The 20,990-nt window shown below is 39.3% G+C and overlaps 1 pseudogene; it reads right to left on the bottom strand.

Moving 5' to 3' along the window:
• Positions 1-5,076: 5,076 nt before the first annotated feature.
• LOC149255817 (2S seed storage-like protein pseudogene) lies at positions 5,077-5,588 on the bottom strand (annotated as a pseudogene).
• Between the last annotated feature and the right edge of the window lie 15,402 nt (positions 5,589-20,990).

Raw genomic sequence — 20,990 nt, forward strand, 5'->3', positions numbered from 1 at the left:
ACCCCATGTGAATTTCGCTCATTCTCGCCCAACGCATGTGAAAGGAAGCCTAAGTGCTCTACAGAGTACCTTGGCAATGGACTCAACTGCTCTGCAGTGCACCTTCATAAGGGCTTACTTGTGCTGGTCCCTCTAGAGGCAATTTCTGGATGTCTTCAAGTCATGAAACTGTCTGGGAAGGAGGCACTCAAAGGGTTGACTTGTTTAGGGCATGAAACAACTGAATTTAGGGTTTGATGAGCCCTAAAACATTGATATGAATGTTGGGATTTGATGTGCCCAAATGGATCTGTAACACGCTCGCTTGAACTTTGTGAATGATTCAATCAACTTCACGCCCGCTTCAACTTTGTGAATGCTTCAATCGACTTCACACTCACTTGATTTATTTTATCACGCTCACTTTCTTTTGTATTTTCTTGATCTCTCTAACTTGCTTGCTTAAACTTGTTTGCTTTGATTCATGCTCACTTGAATAATTGAATACTAGAACTCACACTCACTTGTTGTAGATTTGAACTTCCTTGATTGTTGTTTGAATATCATATTTTCTTGCTTTAGAGTTGAATTCACTCACTTGATGCTTGGTTTCATGTTCTAGGAATGTCACACTCGTTGTCTTGAACTTGTTCACTTGCACTTTTCACTTGCTTGAACTCGCTCACTTGATTGAGTTTATTTGCAAAAGAAGGGTGTCGAATACTATCAAAAATGCACCCAAGAAAATTCTTACAATGATTTGATGATAGGTTTGATGACTCAATTGAAAATAATGGACTCACTTGACTTAATTGACCCCCTATCAATTCAAAGCTTGGGTGTTGGTTTCAACCAAGAATGCACCCTTACAATTCACCTCAATTTTATTTGAATTTGATTAGAAGTTAACTTACAAAAAAATAATATTGTTTGCAAGTTACACAAAGACCATTTCTTTTTATTATACAGGTTACAACCAACTCTTACACCCAAGAGCAACTTTTCAATTACAATATTTTACTTGTTTAGGCCCTTTTTCAAACAACAAGTTCACTTCAATGACTTTTGAAACTTAACTTCAATTTCTGCTCCTTCACTCTCAAAATACTACAACAATTACCTTCCCTTAAAATTCACTTATCACTCCAAATATTACAAAAGGAAACTTATCACTCCAAAAAAGTTGTACAAATTAAAAAGCATACCTTATCCCTCCATTAAAATGAGTTATGCTCACATTATAAAAAGCTTTCCAAATTATAAATTTATTCACATTAGAAATCTTCTAAAGTATACTTTTCACTATCTCCCACTAAAAAGTTCATTTCACATTATGTGACATTGTCTTTTCATTTACTTGGAAGCATAATGTTTTAAGTAATCAGATGATGTGAAAGAAAAAATGAAGAAATATACTAACACTTATCTTACCCACTTATGATTTGAAGCCACATGAAATTCCATTAATTTGCTACCTTGAAAATTTATCTTCAGGTCTGGCGTCCTCTATGCATTCCTCCACGCTAGTACTTCTTTAGGCAAAGACTGGGTTCATCTCCATAAAAACAAGTGTTGCATGCAGCCGGTACTCCCTGCCGGGGCTTGCCACAACAACAAAATACAAACGCTCTATGCAACATGTCTAAACTTTCTGTTTCGCTAAAAACCTGCCTTCGTCGAACAAACTTGCTACCTTACCTGAAAGATCTTGCTGTGTGCATGGCGTTGAAAGATCTTGTTGTCTGCATCACACAATCGCATAATTCACTTAATCGAATTTCAAAGGAAATACAATTTTCATATTAATTTAATGCGTTCATAGAAGGCTATCACAAAGGCATCTTATTCCAGAACAAAGAAAACAATCGCATAATTCACTTGAATGTGTAATAAAACAACGCCGAGTGTGTTGGACAAGTTTAATTATTAAATACAAATTATATAATTTAATATTTCAAAATGAACATGGGTGTACTCTTCAAATGAAATAGAAAGAGTGATGAACTTTTATTTTTATATAAGTGTAATTATGGCAAATTAGATATATATATTTTTATTTTGGAAATTTTATATAATATTTGTGATATATAATTTTTTTGTTATTTGTTAATAAGTAGTTTTTATTTATGTAGACTGAATATTTTAAATCTTTATATTACAAATCTTAATAAATGTAGTTTAATAATCCAGTTATTCCATATATTGTTGTATCAATTTAATATGTTATAGAAGTTGAATGTTTGGGGTATTGATCATTTCATAAACTTAATCTTTTAAACACTCATGTTTCAGATCTAAACCAACTTTGCTCATTCACATAACAGTCACGCTTTCTAGGATAAAACAACTTCAGTGTGTAATTTGTTCTCTGGAGAATTTGGGAACTATTGATTCTGTCCTTGGAAGAAATCGGAGAGAAACTACAGCGCTTTCCCGCGAGGTCTTTATTCAGAAACGCTGGAGACTGTGATGCAGAGAAGTTAAAAGAATTAGATATTATGTGTATGCTATAGGCTTAAATGAAGACAGCGAAAGAAATCAATGCTGCCCTTTCTTTTTCAAGAGCTTTCAATAGACTTTTCGAATAAGTTACAAAATTAAAAAATCAATTCTGCATTATGAATATCAAATTCTTGTATTTTAGAATGAACAACAAATTCATTAACTTTTATTTCAGAATGAACAACGAAACTTTTAACTATATCATGTATTCCAGAAAGTTTAACTATATCATGTATTTCAGAAAGTTTAGTGTCAATGAAAAATTAAATATTGAAATACAGATTCAAATAAAAATCTGAGATCTTGAAATACCAATACCAAAAATTGAAAAATTGTATAGTTTAATTATGCATACAGACTTGAAATACCAATACCATGAAAAATTGTATAGTTTAATTATGCATACAGACTTGAAATACCAATACCATAAAATAATTTGAAATGTAAAAATTGTATGGTTACATTACAAAATTTGAACAGTTACATTACACCCAAATTTCAAGAAAAAATATATATTGAATACAAATTAAAAACTGAAAATTGAAAATTTGAGAACTTGAAATACCAATACCAAAAATTAAATTTCGAGAAAAATTAAATATTGAATACAGATTCAAAAACTGAAAATTTGAGGTCCGCATGGGGTAGCTCAAGTGGCAATGGCCGTGGAAATGAAGTCTCACTGAACCGGAGATCTTGGGTTCGATTCTTGTGCTACCCTCCCTAGAAATGGGGTGAATAACGGACATGTAAAAACTCGAAAATGAGAAGGTCCCACCTAAGCTTACAAAAAAAAAAAAAACTGAAAATTTGAGAACTTGAAATACCAATACCAAAAATTGAAAAATTGTATAGTTGGATTATGCTGAAAAATTGTATAGTTGGAAAATGGAAATTTGAAATACACACTTAAGATACCAAAATTTGAAAATCTAAACCATAAAAAATTTGAAAATTCGAACATCAAATACAGACTTGAAATAAAAAAATTGAAAACTTCAAATACAAACTTGAAATAGGAAATTGAGAACTTCAAACACAGACTTGAAGAACCAATTAGATATAATTGAAAAGAAAAAATTGAAAAAAGATTTCAAAATCGAAATATTTGCGGAGGATGTTTTTAATATTTTTCAAAAGAAGAAAATTAAAGGGAGGATCATTGATATTGATGACTCAATGAAGAAAAGAGAGAAAAAAAAATTTGAAAAAAGATTTCAAAATTGAAATATTTGCGGAGGATGTTTTTAATATTTTTTCAAGAGAAGAAAATTAAAGGGAGGATCATTGATATTGATGACTCAATAAAGAAAAGTGAGAAAGTTGACATTGCGGGAGAAAAATAAATAAGCATGGAGAATAATTCAATCATCATGTTAGCCTTTATGAAATTAATACATTGTAACATCAGCAGCTTAAGGAAAAGAATACAACCAATATTTTACAAATTTGTGTTAGCCTTTATGAAATTAATACATTGTAACATCATCAGTAGGCAGAAGGAAAAGAAGACCACGAATATTTTACAAATTTGCATTAGATAGAAAAGGAACAAATTTGCATTAGAGAGAAAAGGAAGGGAACATTTATATTACAAAAAGATTATCTAAATTTATTTATAACTATCGTAAAGAAAATTGAAAAGAAAAAATATTTATAACGATCAGTCAAAGATTTTGACTGGCAATAAGGATTTGAAATTCCAGGTCTCGTCTATTCCTTTCCTATATGCTCACTAATCTTGATAGGTTATGTTCACGTGGTACATTTTTTTTTTGATGTATAGCCAGAAGCAAACACTGCCCAAAAACCCGGCATCCACCTTTTGATGTCGTTCCGAGGTCTTAACGAGAGTCATTCGTAACTCGTGTTACATAGGCATTTCGTTATGTTTGTATTTTCTGATTGTAATTAAGATATTTTAACAGGTTTCAATTTTTCTAATGAAAAGATTTACACTTTACTTGGCAGTGAATAATCAAGAAAGAGAGATACGCGAAGTTGGATACTAGATATTCTATTAGTCTAATTCCGTTTTTTTGCTTCCAAGCATATATTGTATTATTGTATTTGAGTTCATTAAGCGTGTAGTCAAAAAGAAAAGAGAACCTGCTTTGATGGTGACCATGAAAGGAAACAAAATGAATTTGGAATTTGGTCGCTTATTAGTCCTTTATTAAGTAAAGGGAACACATCCGGCTACCATATAAATGGTGGGCATTAAATGAAATGAGATGACTCTTCCAAACAGGAAAACTACAATTTCATAGCGGCTTAAGTTACTCCCTTGTTTATTTAGTTACGTAGACACAGTATCTATATTTTCTGGTCGTTGCGCACTTAAAAGCTGCTGCCGTTGCGAAATAGCCTGTCCACACACCATTAGCACATGGATTAGATTCATCAGTCAGTATGGATTAGCCCGTTTTAAGAAGAAATATATATAATTTACAGCAGCGAAGGTGGCAGACTAGATGTTGGATCAACATCAATAACAAATGACATCGTGAATAAATGAAAGAATGTGTTAGTCCACAGAATAATGACAGCAGCATCCTACATACAGCTACAGAAATTAATTACTAGAGTTTAATATTAAATAGCATTCATCAATCGATAGAAAGACTTACGAGAACGGCACTGAACGTCGCAGTGGCGGGGAGGCTGGCGGACGTTGCAAGTTTCTGGAAGGTATGCGACTCTCTCCTCCGCCTCCTCCTCTTCTCTTCCACGCGATTCGCGGCGGCGGCGGCGCTGATTATGTGTAGCCTCAGAATCCATGAAGAGGTCCTCCATGGTTGAATCATACGATTGAGATTGATCGAGAACTTGCTCTATGGCTCGACATCGGCATTGTGGAGACATTCTTTCCAATTCCTCGCAACATCTCTCCGATGGCTGCTCTCTCCGTCTTTGCAAATAGTCGCGGCACTGAGACAGTCGCCCCGGATCGCAGGACCGTTGTTGTTGCAAGCCCTCTCCATACATCATGCCTTCACATGCATAACAGTTGGGGCGCCCCATTGAAGGAGGAAGAGAAGGGTTACGCCTAAGCTCACCCATTTAAGAGCCAGTCTCGTAGTGATCGAAGGGGAGAAGATGCCCATTACTTTTCTTTCTTCTTTACCTTGAAGGATAGACAGTTATATGGAGCGGCAGTGACAAGGTGGGAAGACGAAGTGGATCCTAATACTGTATTTATGGAGGCGTGGATCCTAATAGAAATGCAGAACAAAACAACACGAAGAAGAGATCGAGAGTCGAGACGAACACATGTAGCGCATGCCTCATCTCACACTCCACGTCCCAACTGAAGCCAGAGAAATATGGAACGCCTGCCTCCATTTCCAATCGCCGCGTATTTCACCTGTATCGAAAGTTTGAAAACCCTCATGCGCATTTATTGAATGGTTGCAAACATTCTGGATTGGAAAAAAACTTTTAACCAAAGTTTGAAAAACCTCATGCTTGGAAACTTTGGATAAAGCTATTACACCGGATAATTCATTGTGGATAATTTTTCAAATGAAAAGTTTGGGTAAAAAGATTACACCGGAATTTCATTTTAACCTTGGGGCACGTGAAGCGTGCAATAAGACCTCCAATTCGCAACTTTGGTTATAAATTTCTTATACCGATATTTGCAGAGATAAACTTTGGTTAAATTTTGATAGTGCACAAATTTTTTTGGTCAAAGAACCGGTTAATGTATGGTCAACGATTGATCGATCGCTATTAGTCCCAGGCAGGGACTAATAACTCGTTGAAGACACAAGTACTCCATGCAAATGCTGGTTCACTTTTTTTAAACGCACGCTGGTTCCACACACTTATGAATATAGAGAAACGTATACAATGATAACAACTCTTCCAACAATGATTCCACTATGCTCGATCCTTCTGCAGGTCGCCTCTTCTAATGATTTAATCTTTCATATAATACCTCAAGAGATAACACTTCGATTTCCTTGGTTTTGATTGCATAACTATTTTGCAAGATTAATGACCTCACTAACAACGTAGTCAACTATCATTTTGTTATTTCAGAATGCAATTTCTGGAATAACAGAAGGACTACTCGATGTACACATCTTAAAGTGATATATCAACCTATTGACGTGGAACAACGCCAACAGAATTAATTGTAGTGGCATCCACCAGCGAGCAATAATAGCACAGAAAGCACCATTTGAGTACCAATTTTTATACATCTCTAATACAAAATCCTTATCCTTTCAAAAGGGGAGGTTTGAAATCGTTGTACATTGCTGTACTTGCACAGAAAATGATGGACCGAGTCACTAACTTCTTGTATTATAACTTCGAATAGTTTCCAAGGTTTCTAGAATTGGATTTATTTTCAAAGAGACTCTAAAGGCATAGATCCCTTAGATGTAATTTCATGCAGGCAAACTATAACACAGGATAAATAAATATTTTGACTCAGATCAAAACATACCTTAAAGAATAATATTTAATGGTCCTCGTATATTTTTTTTTGAGCCGTTCCAACTATGGCATTATGGGATCAACTTCAATTTGCTGGGCGAATGATCGAGATCACTTCAATGCATTATTGAATGTAATAATCGTATACTTGTCAAAGGATGTCAAATTTTAAAAATGGAATGAGTGCTCTCGGCTGTCATTTTATGTCAAGTGAAGCATTCAACATTCTCTTGCATCGGTGCACTCGATGGCTCCACTTGGTGAGCTGCCTTTTACAATAAATGACTCCACTCTTCTGTTACAGTAGGAAGAATTTGAATTCACGCGATGCTTCAACAACCAAACAATTGCCATGCGGCCGACCCGCATGAGATAATTTTTGTGGAATAATTCCTACTTGTAGAAAAAAAAAACATCACTGTGTTCTCACTGCTCGTCGTAAGCAACAACAAGACTTGTCTCCACAATCTCATGCTCTTGCGCATTCCATTGCAGAGTGGCTTCTTACAATACTCAACTCGGTTTCTTCTTATACACATGACTTTGCGCTAGCGTGTATTGATAATTTGATACAAACAACCATTCTCCACCCTCATTCTCTCACAGATCGTAGGCCCTCCCTTAAGGGAGTTAACCCAAAGAAACTACCTCTGATACCACAATAAAGGATTAAAATAAACACACATAAATTATCAGTGACACAAAAATGGCGGAAAATGCCTGAGAGTCTCAATACATTCCTTTCATCATTCTCGCTATTAAAATAATGTGTATAATACAAATATAAATACAAAAGGATATTTGTCTCAAGATAGTGCATCTATCTTGCACCCTTTGGTTGAGAAAATATCTCAACCATACACTAATCTAGAAGCCTAACTAGTTGGAGAGAATCTCTCAACCAACCTAAATTGACTCCTAACTTTAAGGAACAAACCCAATCTAGAAAGTTAGGAAATAAATCCAACTTTCATTATTTAATTAATTTAATATTTTTGGACTTATTATTATTTTTAATGTGAGAGTGAGGCTAACACTTTGCTTATCTCTCCTTTCCGTGCTCCTCTCTTGTCACGCTATCGCCTCTTTGCTTCTATCTCCAAAGCTACTCTTTCAACAAGTGGATCTTCCTTAAACTTGTAGCTTTGCTCCGCCTCTGCATTTTAGGAAATCTTCCTCTTGCCTTTGTCTTGCGCAAGTTTGTTGGTTGTTGTTGTTGTTGTTGTTGTTGTTGTTGCTCCCTATGGTGCCACTAGCCATTATATTGTCATGCTAACCATTTCATTGAGCCTAAAAGAGTTATAGCAAAATCTCCAAGGGTCTTCCTCCATCTAATGACACGCCCTGTGGATCCAAGGATAGTACACTCTCATATAGTGGTCCTTACATAAGCCATGCATATCGTATGGATTGAAACTCTTCGTGTCGAACTTAAACTTCTTGAAGACCTCAACCTCGTCATATGCTTCTTTCAAACTACGAATTGCATACAACCCAATTCACAAAGGAAGCATATGCCATGGTGCCTTCTTCTTCCTGTGCAGTCCTGTTGATAACCCTGTTGTGATGTGGTATGAAACCTCCTACACGATCAGCTAGTCCGTGGTATGAAGTGCTCCAAGAGAATAAGATCAAGTTTATAGTCCAAATATTATTATGAGACAATAATATTTTACTTTTTTATTTTTGACAGCCAGTCTAAAAATAGACTTTGATCACTCACACTTTGGTCACCCACATTGTGGTCACCCACGCTGTGATCACTCACACTGTGATAAAAAATAGAGCTTGCGCCATAATTTGCCTGCGGGCCCACTTAGTGAAGGCGACTCTTTTCACTAAGCTCCATCATCTTGTTGCAATCTCAACACTCCCTCTCGACAAGATATGGATTATCAGCAACCCCTATCCTGCCTCGGTGGTACTCGAATTTGCTCTTGGTGAGAGCCTTCATCAGAATATCAGCATCCTGATCCTCTGTTAGAATGTATGAAAGCAACATGATCCTCCGCTGCACACAATCTCTGATATGATGGTACCTAATGTCAATATGTTTATATCTATCATGAAATACAGGATTAGCCGAGAGTTTAATGGAACTCTGGTTATCACAGTAAATCACAGTAGGATCCAAATGAGAACCGAACAAACCAACCAGGATCTTCCTCATCCATATAGCCTCGCATGCAGCCAAACTTGCTGCCATATACTCGGCCTCCGCTGAACTGAGTGCCACGGATCTCTGCTTCCTGCTGTACCAAGAAACTGCTGTCGATCCAATACTGAAGACCCCTCCTGATGTGCTCTTTCTGTCCGTTGGGCTCCCTGCCCAATCTGCATCCGTGAAACCACATAGCTTCACCTCATCCTCCTGTCTGTACCACAAACCATATCCCGATGTGCCTCTCAATTAGCGCAATACATGCTTGCCCACCTTCCAGAAGAGCTTGGTAGGCTTAACCATAGCTTGTGAAAGCTGGTTAACTGCATAGCATATATCAGGTCGTGTATTGACCAAATACATCAGCGACCCCACCAACTGTCGATAAACAGTGGCATCCACTTCTTCTCCCAAAGTGGCATCCTCCTTCCTCCAACCTCCAGGAAGAGGAGTATCAACAGGCTTGCAGCCATGCATGTTGAACTTCTCTAGTATCTCCCGAGCATACTTTCCCTGAGAAACAAACAGTCCACCACTGCGCTGCCATATTTCCAATCCTAGGAAATAGTGAAGGAGACCCAAGTCCTTCATCTCAAACTCTGTAGCAAGATCCTTCTTGCATGAAAGTATCAATAGCTCATCACCCGTTAGAATCAAATCATCAACATACAATACAATGATAAGCAACTTACCCTCCACCACAATCTGGTATATGTTAGGATCCGCCTCGCTCTTGGAGAATCCAAGTCCTATGAAATAGCTGTCTATCCGTGTGTACCAAGCACGTGGTGCTTGCTTCAACCCATACAGCGCTCTCTTGAGCCTGCACACATGCGACTCACTGCTGAAGACCTCAAAGCCTTCGGGCTGCTCAATGTACACCTCCTCCTCAATGACTCCATTGAGGAACATAGTCTTCACATCCATCTGATGAATGTGCCATCCCATCTGCACTGAGAGAGCAAGAATCGTCTAGGAACAATCTCCCATGCACTGATTTCCCTTCCGGTCTAGGAACAATCTCCCATGAACTGTTTCTGACAATAGAATCATAATCTTCCACCATGGCGTCTACCCATGCGGGATCCTCCATAGCTTCCTCGAAAGAGGATGGCTCAGTCACAACACACTTGCTCATCAGAGCCATGTATCCAATGTACCAATCAGGTGACTGTCTCTACCTGCGTTGGGCTGTAGGTGGTCCTACAACTTTCTCTGCATCTTGAGCCAGTCGCTCAGCTTCTATCAAGCACTTTCGCCCTCTGATGGTCGGCGCTGCATGATTGGTCTCTTCCACTCCATGAACCTCGTCCTGTGGTTGATCCACATCCTGAAGCTCATCCTTAGGAACTAATAGCTCCTCATTTGCATGCAAGTGTAGCTCCCTCTCAAGCGAACACTTCATGGCTTTCTCCTCCTGAAATTTTATATCCCGTCGCACAACAGTTTTACCACTGTATGGCAAATACACACAATAGTTGTGGGGCGTATCAGTGTACCCCACAAATATCCCAACCTCTGCGGTTGGCTCCAACTTCTTCCTGGCATCCTTCGTCACATGCATGTAAACGTTAACACCAAAAATCCTCAAATGACAAAGATCAGGCTTCTTACCAGAATAAGTCTCCTCAGGTGTACTCATGCAAGTATCCTATGAGGACAATGGTTCTACACATAAACTGCTGTATTGCATGCTTCTGCCCACAAGTGAAGGGGTAGGCCCTGATCATGCAACATTGCCCGTGCAATACCCACAATCGTTCTATTCTTCCGCTCAGCTACCCCATTCTGCTGTGGGTTATGGGAAGCTATGAGCTCTCTACGAATCCCTTCTGTCTTGCAGAAATCCTTGAACTCGTCCGAGATGTATTCACCACCATTATCGCTCTTAAGAGCCTTCACCTTCTTCCCCGACTCCTTCTCGACCAGTGCTTTGAATTCACAGAACTTTGAATATGTCTCGCTCTTCTTATGCATGAAGAAGATACAGCACTTACGAGAGAAATCATCAACAAAAATCACATAATACCTGTGTTTTGCTGTCGAAGCAACTGAGAAAGGTCCACACACGTCTGTGTGAATTCTCTCAAGGATCGTCGTGGCGCGACTATCCTTCTCGTGAAAGGTGGCTTTCACAAACTTTCCCAAAGTACACCCCTTGCACTGATCTGACTGCGCAAGTGTGCCTTTAGGAAGCCCTGTAGTGATCTGCTGCAGTATCTTCAAGGCTCCATGGTGAAGGTGACCCAATCTCCTGTGCCACAACTCGCCATCATCCCGGCTCACTAATCCTTCTGCCTTGCCCGCCATTGTTGCGCATCTATCTACATGCAACTGATAAAGATTCCTCACTCGAACCCCTATCTTCCGGGTCTCACCAGTTGTCTTGCTGCACAGGACAGCCTTTCCCTCGCTAAAAACAACATCATACCCCTTGTCTTCTAACATCGCCACTGAGATGAGATTCTTCGTCAATCCTGGAACATGCATGACTTCCTTCAATACGAAGGGTTTACCAGACTCCCTCTCAAAGGAAATGGTACCGATACCGGTCGCACTGTATCTACCATCATCGCCCATCTCGATGTGCACTCCAAGATCTTTGTCCTCCAGATCAGAGAACAAATCTCTATCTCCCGTCATGTGAAAAGATGCACCACTGTCCAAGAACCACACTAATCCCATCACACTTGAAACCAAGCATGTGATCAATGAAAAATCAAGCTCAAACTGTGAGGCTAGAGCCTCTCCTGCTGAAGATCCAGCAGCCTGCTTGTTCTTCTTCTTCTGCGGACAATTAGTGGCATAGTGTCCATGCTGGTGACAGTGAAAACACTTCACCTTGGACATATCCTGCTTCTTGCCTTTCCCACTAGACTGAGAAGCTTTCTTGCTCTTCCCTTTCTTTGCTTTGGCAGCCAAAGCACAATTCTCTTCATCAGCTCCCTTTGACGAAGATCTGTCCCTGGTACTCCGCCTGATCTCCTCCTGCACAAGATCTGACCATAGTCTTTCCCATCCTGGCAATTTCTCCCGACCATTGACAGAGTCCTGATAGGAATGCCAACTCTTCGGAAGACCAAGGAGAGCCAAGCTCACCAAGTCCTCATCATCGACAGTAACCCCCACACTTCCCAGCTCATCTCAACACTAAGTGAACTTCGTGAGATACTTGGGAATACTGTCACCCTTCTAGCATTTGATGTTTCTGAGTTTATCTTTGAGCGCCAGCTTCCTCTGATCGCTCTTGCTTTGGAATAATTATGTTAATGATTTCCACATCAAATATGGAGTAGCCTTTCCATGGAGGCTGGACACAATGTGATCCTTCACACCCTCCAACAGAATCCTTCGACATTTTGCGGTCTTCTTTTGCCAAGCATCAGCTTGAGTAGCATCAGTAGGCTTTGGGACATCCGTCTCTATGAACTCCTTCAGCCCGTTATCATCCAATACTGCCTCCATCCTGTCCTTCCATGCAATATAGTTTGAGCTGCCCTCAAGAGCATACTCCAATCGCAATCTGTTGAAAGACATTGCTACGTTGTCACCAAGAAAACACTGCTGCAAATTCGAATTCCACCAGCAACCAACTCAACCGCCTCGGATCTAAGATTCGTGAGAACACAATATTTCTCGTACAGAGATTGACTGTATGGGCATTCACCGGATATCTCACCTTCCAAAGGAAGGATGAATCCAAAGGCTACCTGGCCCGATTACAGACTCTGCCTGAAGAAATAGAATGTAAACACTTCCTAAATAGTAGATCTGATGATCAACAACTTTGATACCATGTAGAAACTTTTTCTACAATTATCTAGCTCGCTCTGATACCATGTAGAAATTTTGAATAATTTAACACATATTCAACAGAGATTATCCTGATCATGTACTATTGTGGAATACATACACAATACATAAGCTCCTCTACATTGATCATCAATATAGCAGCATCAATAACAATAAAACATCAAGAGCATTCACACATTAACACAGTATGTAACCTGGGGAAAGCATCTCGCTAAAAAACCCCACACTATCTGTATATTAATGATTGATACCATGTAACATTACAAAGTACAATGCTTATCACAAGCAATCCAGTACCAGCTCCACCTGTTACACACAATACAACTAAGATCTGATCTCCAAATCTATTCCACTGCTTGCCTGCCTCCACTGCTCAATACCTGCTCAAGAATGAATGAGAATGGTCTACCAAACTCGTATTTCACCTCCAAAGAATCACTCACAATGTGTAAGACGTGAGCAGAAGCTACAAACTGGGCAAATACATGAGCAAACTCATTGGCATACTCAATCCCTTGATTGTGCAAGATCTGATGGACAACTATAGTCACAACTGATAGCAATCTGATTCTCTAACACCTGTCCCTGCTGAACTGAACATGCACTGACATGCAATTGAGTTAACTGATGTATTCTATAGTTGTATTATGAGTTAATAATTAGTTTAACAACTCATCACTAGTCTATCTGCAGTTAGACTAACTACAACTAGTTTAACCAAGTCAAACTGAACACAACTCCATCAACTCAACAATCAACTCCACCAAACTCAACTGATTGAGTTCTAACTGAAGTCATGCATGCAACAACTCAACTGACTCATAAGAAAAGCGTACTTCCTTCTGACAGCTGCATGGGCCACATCTGTAGCTCAAACTGAAGTGCTCCAAGAGAATAAGATCAAGTTTATAGTCCAAATATTATTATGAGACAATAATATTTGACTTTTCTATTTTTGACAGCCAGTCTAAAAATAGATTTTGATCACCCACACTTTGGTCACCCACATTTTGGTCACCCACGCTGTGACCACTCACACTGTGATCAAAAATAGAACTTGCGCCATAATTTGCCTGCGGGCCCACTTAGTGAAGGCGACTCTTTTCACTAAGCTCCATCATCTTGTTGCAATCTCAACAACTTTAATGCAATCAATATAATATAGTGCAAAAGAGCAAAATAGAATGCAAACAACTCAATAATCATGAAAATCCCTTTTACATCAATTATTTTGAGTGCAACAAATGATTCAAAAACTACTTAAAAGATAAACATTTTCGCTTTCACTTTTCGAAACACAAAATTCAAAGCAAATACTTCCTTTCAGTTCAATCGAAACAAATAATTTTGTAATCTATTGCTTGTGAAATGGGACTAAAGTGACTTTCAAAGCATCTACTCAATTCAATGCTAATGAAAACAACTTAATACCCAAGAACCAAAAGTGAATTGAAAAAGACGTCCAAACACAAAAGAATCTTTGAACAAGGGTAATTGATCTATGAAGAGAAGACCAATGAGTGAATGAAGGATGACCTAAAAGTCCTAGAAACCTAGAAGGAAAATCAAGCTCCAAACACACTTAAACCAAATCAAGAGGCAATTGTAATCAGACAAACATGTCAAGCAAGAAAAGGACACTAAAATCACACTGGTAAACCACCGACAGGAGGCAAAATACTGAAAACAAGAAGACAAAACCTAATTTTCTTTAACCTCTGATATCATCGCACCTGTTAAAATAAAATTAGTGATCATCCCTATTGTAATTAATATATCCACGATGTCATCGTGACTATCGAGGAAAAAACCGTGATGGCCGAGAAAGATAAATAAAAAACAAAAAATATTCAAGAGCAACAAAATCAAGAACCTTCAAGCAATTACCAGAAAGTGAAAATAGTTAAAGACAAGCAAACAAGTCTTGGAATGGACGGTTGGTCAAACTCATCACAAAAAAAGGTGAATGATTGAATGGAAAGTATCATAGGTTCCCCACTGGAGTCACCATTTTGTTGTCTAATTAAATCCTCTCTGCGGACAGAGACGATCCCTCTAGCCCAATGAGTAGGTCTAGCAACTAAAGTGACAATCTACCAGACACTCTCCTAAGTTACCATTGAAAAGAGAAACGAAGAAGATGGCCTACCTCATTCTGATGCTATTCTATTCTCCTTTGTTGAAGACCTTGAATCACTTGCGTCATGGGCTCATTCCTGCTGCTCTCAGCGTTTATGCACCTGCACAAGATATCAAGACACAAAAAGGCATGCAAATACAAATAGCATATTCAAAAGAAACCTACTTAATTTATCAAGGAATGTCAAGCTAAATGATACATGAGCATACACATTTAGGGAAAATGAACCAGCAGTTGTATATTAATAGAAAATAAAGGGAAGCATACAACCAAGCTTTGATGTTGATAGGCTCTCCTTGAATGAATATCCAAGTCCAAGCCAAGCTCTCCAAGCACTCCTTATCCAAGCCAAATGAGTAGCATATAGGCACAATCTTAGCATAAGGTTGCAAATAGACATAGACCAACCATTTGTGAATGGGAAAAGATGAATATATAGGCAAGGAAAGGGAGTTATGATCTCTCCAAATATAGGAGTAGGCCCTCATCTCAAGGAGGTAGCTCATAGGGATAATACAAAGAGCCCAAGTTGGGAGAATTCAATCTCATCCACGCCGAACAACCTCCAGCTTGTCGCCCTAGAAGCTTCTAGATCGTGAAGCTTCTCATCCTCTTTGGGAAAATTTCCTTTTTGGGGATCATCGTGGGTATACAAGTGAATAGAGTGATGCCATCGCAGGTCAAGCATGATGCAACAGGTGACCATCGTGATTTTTAACTTCATAAGAGCGATGAGTCTCAAAATTAGGGTTTTAGAGCTATTTCTTTAGGGGAAAGCTCAAGGAATTTTCCAATCAATGTTTTAGGGAGGATATGAGCTACATATTTGAATGAGTACACTGCATGATGGTCATGTTTCTATCACTTCAGGGTATGTCACAGGGAAGTGCAAGAGGTGTGATAAAATACTGTGTAACACTGGGCTCAATACCATAGAGAAATACCATGGTAAGTGTTAGAGTCGGTATTGACATCCCTCCGTTAGAGATCAAATCCTCTTGTTGCATTTCATATTAGGTGTCCTGTCCAGTCATTTGCATTCCATTAGGTGCATAGATCATCTGACGGTAGTGGCATTCCTCCAGTTTCCCTCATGTCATTTACCTGTTGGTTCATGTTCTTTCATAAAAACTTGTACACAGTCACCTTTTTGTCTTAAAGATTGCATAAGTCTTTACTAGGGTTTCGTTGTCATTTTGGTCTAGGGTTTCATTAGGGTTTCGTCAAAAAATGTGTCAAAGTTCCCAATAATTACCAGCAGGCCATGGGGAGATTTCAACATCAATAAATTTCATCGCCAAGTGTTCGAAAATGTGTTTTTCCTCAAAACTCTGTTTTTAGTTTTGAGGAAAAAACAGAGTATTTAGCTTTTATTGTAAAAAATCATGAAAATTTTGTTTTCCTCATTGTAAATCCCTTCATCTGCACCCTGGTTTCTTTCCTTAGCCTAGAAGCTCCAACACCTACAAAAACAAACAAGCTCAGGTCATTAAATTCATCTTAAAGTGAAAGAAGCAGTGAAAAAGTTAAAAAACGGAGTTTAAAGATAAAGTCAAATCCAAAACATTATAAAAGTGGGTTTCATGAGCCAAAATTTCAAAATCTCTTTGTTTATAAGTTATTCCTTCATGTGATAAGCTCATTCGCAAAAGAGAAGCAAGATACAGCAAATTTGGTGAGCAAGTGAGAAATTGGGCAAAAATCTCTGTAAGAACACCAGCGCGGCGCACTGGGCAGGAGGCGCGGCGCACTGGGCCTTAGCACTCAGTGCATTTTAACACAGGCGTGGCGCATTGGTGGGGCGCAGTGCACTGGGTATGCTACGTGGCGCATTGGTGGGGCGCAGTGCACTGGGTATGCTACGTGGCGCATACAACCAGGAAGCCTGAAATTTACCAAATCTACTCCAAAGTCGCCCAAAATGCATCGATACAAGTAGTTTGAACTTCATTCATGGTTTGTCATACAAGATTAATGGTTGTTGATGGTGTGTGTTTCATGGTGCTTGTGTAAAACAATCAAACCCTACCTTTTAAAATACCTCAAAAGGAACTTGCTGCTAGGGTTTCAAATCACTGCTTTGTCACCAAGTTCACTCCCTCATCTCATTTGTCCTTTGATTTCATCATTCCCTAAGTTCCCCTACCCCCCTAAGTTCATTAATTCCCTATCCCAAAATCCCTTTCCCAAACTTCCAAATGTAAACCCCAAACCCTAATCCTATACAAGAACTCCCATAATATCCCATATTTCCCTAACTAAGTCTATCCCAACAGTCCCAAATTTCCCACTAGTTTTCCCCTCTCCTAACAATCCCTTGTTTCACTGTTTTTCCTTGGAGGCAAAGATCAAGCACATCACCAAAAACAGTCCACCACAGTTTGACACATCAGCTCTTATTTCTTCAAGGCAATTTGTCTACCACCAGTTATGGAATTTGATCCTTCATATGATTATGAAGAAGAGACCCAAAGTGACTCACCCACGGAGGGACATGCACCCAGGAGGCCTCATAAAGGTGGCAGACATATCAGAGAAGAACCTAGCACACTTGCTGAGTTGCAGGCCTGCCCTCTTGCCATCTTTTGTTTCCAGCATCAGTCATGTTATGAATTTTGTGAAAAAGTTGCTAATACTCAGTTTCATCATGAGTTGGCCTGCTTATTTGTGTTGCATTTGCATGGTGATCAAGCCACTCTTGCTGGTGTTACTTTCACATTAACACTAGAAACCATTTCATTGGCAATCGGCATACCAAACAATGGAGAACCATGGAATAAGAGACAGAAGATTGACCGGCAAAACTATGAACCATACATCAAACCTGGTTTTCTGAGGCAGCTCAAGAAGGTGTTTCCTTTTCGGTTTCTCAAGGATGAGTATGCTCCTTTAATGAAACTCATTATGAAGTATTTCACCTATGAGGGTTGATTCTCCCGCTTGTATGCTTATCACATCAGGCTTCTGATGCATTTCACTCGGGTGCGAATGATGAAAATTCCTTATTTCATATGCCGAAACATACAGAAGATGACCACTCTTGTGCAGCACAAGACCCTTCAGTAGCAGTTCAACAGTCTTTATCATTTTTCTCTCATCAAAATTGTGGTCGTTCATTAGCTTGGTTTACAGGGAATCACTTGGGATGACTTCATCTCTCATGAATTTTTCAGAGGTTCACAGGGACCTTTAGAGGTTGGGCATGAGACAGGTGGACCTTCTTATTAGCAGGGCCATGAGACTGCTAGTGTGTCCGTGTTCATCTCTTATCAGAGACGCACTAGACGGTTGTTTGCAGCAGCGAAGCGAGTGTTATCTCCACCCGGGGTGGAAGGGGCCTTGCTTCCTCCATCAATACAGCAGGTTCAAGACCGAGGCAAGATGCCTCTACAGGAGGAAGGACCATCAAGTGAGCGAGAGACTGATTTCATCCTCATCGAGGGTGATGATACTGACATGGGCCCACAAAGTGCAAACCCTAGACAGATCATCAAGGAGCAGCAGGCAGACATTGATGCCTTGTCCACCAACTTGGATAGAGCCCAATGGACTATACAGTATTTGGAGCAGAGGAACAAGCAGCTTGAGGATCAGCAGGTGGTGATGGAGTTACAGAACATTCGACAAAACCACCAAAGTGCCCGAAGCAGGACGGTGGAGTTCACTTCCTTGGAGCAAGAGATCAATGCCGATAGGGAGTCATGGCTCAAAAGTGTCAATATCCACTTGGAGAGGAAGCTGGAGAAGGCAATAAATGAGAAGAATATTCTTAGAAACTTGTCATATCATTACTTGTCCCGAAACTTGGTGTGCCAAGCAAGAATCAAGAATTTGAAAGGAAAGCTAAAGAGAGCATCAAAGAGGCAAAAAGAGGATGAAGGACTTAAAATCTTGGCTGAGGCTTCCTTGGCCCATCATAGCACTTGATAGAGAAGACTCAACCCAAATTTCAAGAAATTTGGAGCAATTTTTGCATTTTTGTAAATTTTTGGCACAAAAAACAGAGTTTTCCTCCCTATGCGCCCACCATGTGGCCCTCGCTTTTGCTAGAGGGCTCCAAATTACAAAAAAATTGCATTTATGGATTTGCCATGAAAATTTATGCTTGCCTACCTATGGCCAAGAAATTTGGGCAGGTTTTGGGCCCTCAAAAGGTCAAAAAACACTCAAAAAATGACCTCACTGCCCCTATTTTGACACACAGGAAGCAGTGTTGGGAGAATGGACTTTTGGGGGGGAAATGGAGGGAAAATAGAAAAATTCCACTCGGGTTGGAAATTAGACAGGCAGACCTTTCTAACAAGCACACCTGGAGCTCATTTAGACATCGGGAAGGCCTCCAAAAGTGGGTCCAAATAGGCGCTACACATAGAGAATCAGGCGCGGCGCATAGAGGAAAAATTGCCAGTTTGACCAAGTTTTGCTCTATTTTTCGCCCAGCTTCGCCTAGTTTGACTTTTTCACTTTCACAATGGAAAATTTATGATGTAATTTGATGAAAATTGATGGATTATGATGTAAATATGTTTGATTTTCACTTGTAGAGGTAGATTCATCAGTTTAGAGGTTGTTTGAAACTGAATGAATCAGTTCCCTTGTTTTTAGAGGCATGCTGTTATCTTGCCTAGTTTCTAATTCTCAGTTTAGAATCAGTTGAATCAACTCCTAAACTCATGAGCTCGACCCCTAGAGGCAAGGATGAGCTATGTTTGTCTATATTATGTTGTTTTTCAGTCATTAGCATGGTTGGACTCTTGAGAAAGCCTTGAGCTTCATTGTACATTCATTTTCAGTATTTTGGCTAAGCAATTGAGACCAGGATTTGCAGCACTCTTTGGGATTCATGTGGAAATTTGTCTTGGTACAATGCTTCTCCTTGTGATTGCGAATTTTTTTATGTGATTACATTTCTATCTTATTTCTTCTGAACTAAACAAACAAGAGTGTAAGTAGAATTCATTGAAAGTGCAATGCTCTACTTGAAGTTTTATGTAGTTATTTGATGTTTTCAGCTGTTTAGGGAGGATTCATGATTGATCTTGCCCTCTTCAACACCTCACCTGTATTTTTCTTCCATCTCACTAAAATTTAAGTGCCAAAACGATTGCCTACCTTGCCCCATTGAGATCTTTGCAGAACTGAGCCTCAATCCCCGCAACCCCAAAATGTGCCTTTCCCGTTGAGCCAACAAAACACTATTTTATCAAATCAATTCTCTTGGACATATACCTAGCCTAAAATTAGAAGATATTTCAGTCATCTTAAGCCCTCATCGATCATTATTTGCTGAGATTGACCCGGAGAGAGCCCTCTCCTGACTTGGTAGGGCTAGTTACCAGGCTGAGCGTGGTTTGATGTTGGCCCTGGATCCTACCTTTTCAGCTTTAGGTAAATCTAGGCGCTAACAGTAAGGACCCTTCGTATTTAGAATACCATGGTGCGGAAATTGTACACATCTTTGCTTCTTCATACTTGCGTGTGTACGTAGCTTTTCTTAACAGAACCCACATATACTTCTTGAACTGTCAACTTTATCATTCCTCTGCCTCTGAACTGTTATGCCTTTGTCAAAATAGTTTGTGACATCTATAGGCACATGCTATTGACATATGTATCAAGTTGGTTTCCATCAAAGAACAACTCATTAAGTAGGTTGTCATCAAGAACAACTCATCAGGTAGGTTGCCATCAAGGACAACACATAATTCATAATGCCAACAATTTTCCTGAGAATTAGACCCAAGAAGAGCTCCTTGAAATTTGGGTCATGTGCCAAGCTAGCACCATGATTTTGTGGGCCATTTCAAGTGCTGGAAAAGATAGGTTAGGTGACATATAGACTGGCATTGCCTCTATCAATTAGAGTTCATGATGTTTTCCATGTTTCATTTCTCAAAAGATATATGCAAGATGCTAATAATGTAATTGATTGGCTTTTGTTACAAG

The sequence above is a fragment of the Pinus tabuliformis genome, chromosome 7 (assembly GCF_031772625.1).
Source record: "Pinus tabuliformis cultivar Carrire ecotype Pingquan chromosome 7, CPIR1, whole genome shotgun sequence".
NCBI classification, from domain to species: Eukaryota; Viridiplantae; Streptophyta; class Pinopsida; order Pinales; family Pinaceae; genus Pinus; species Pinus tabuliformis.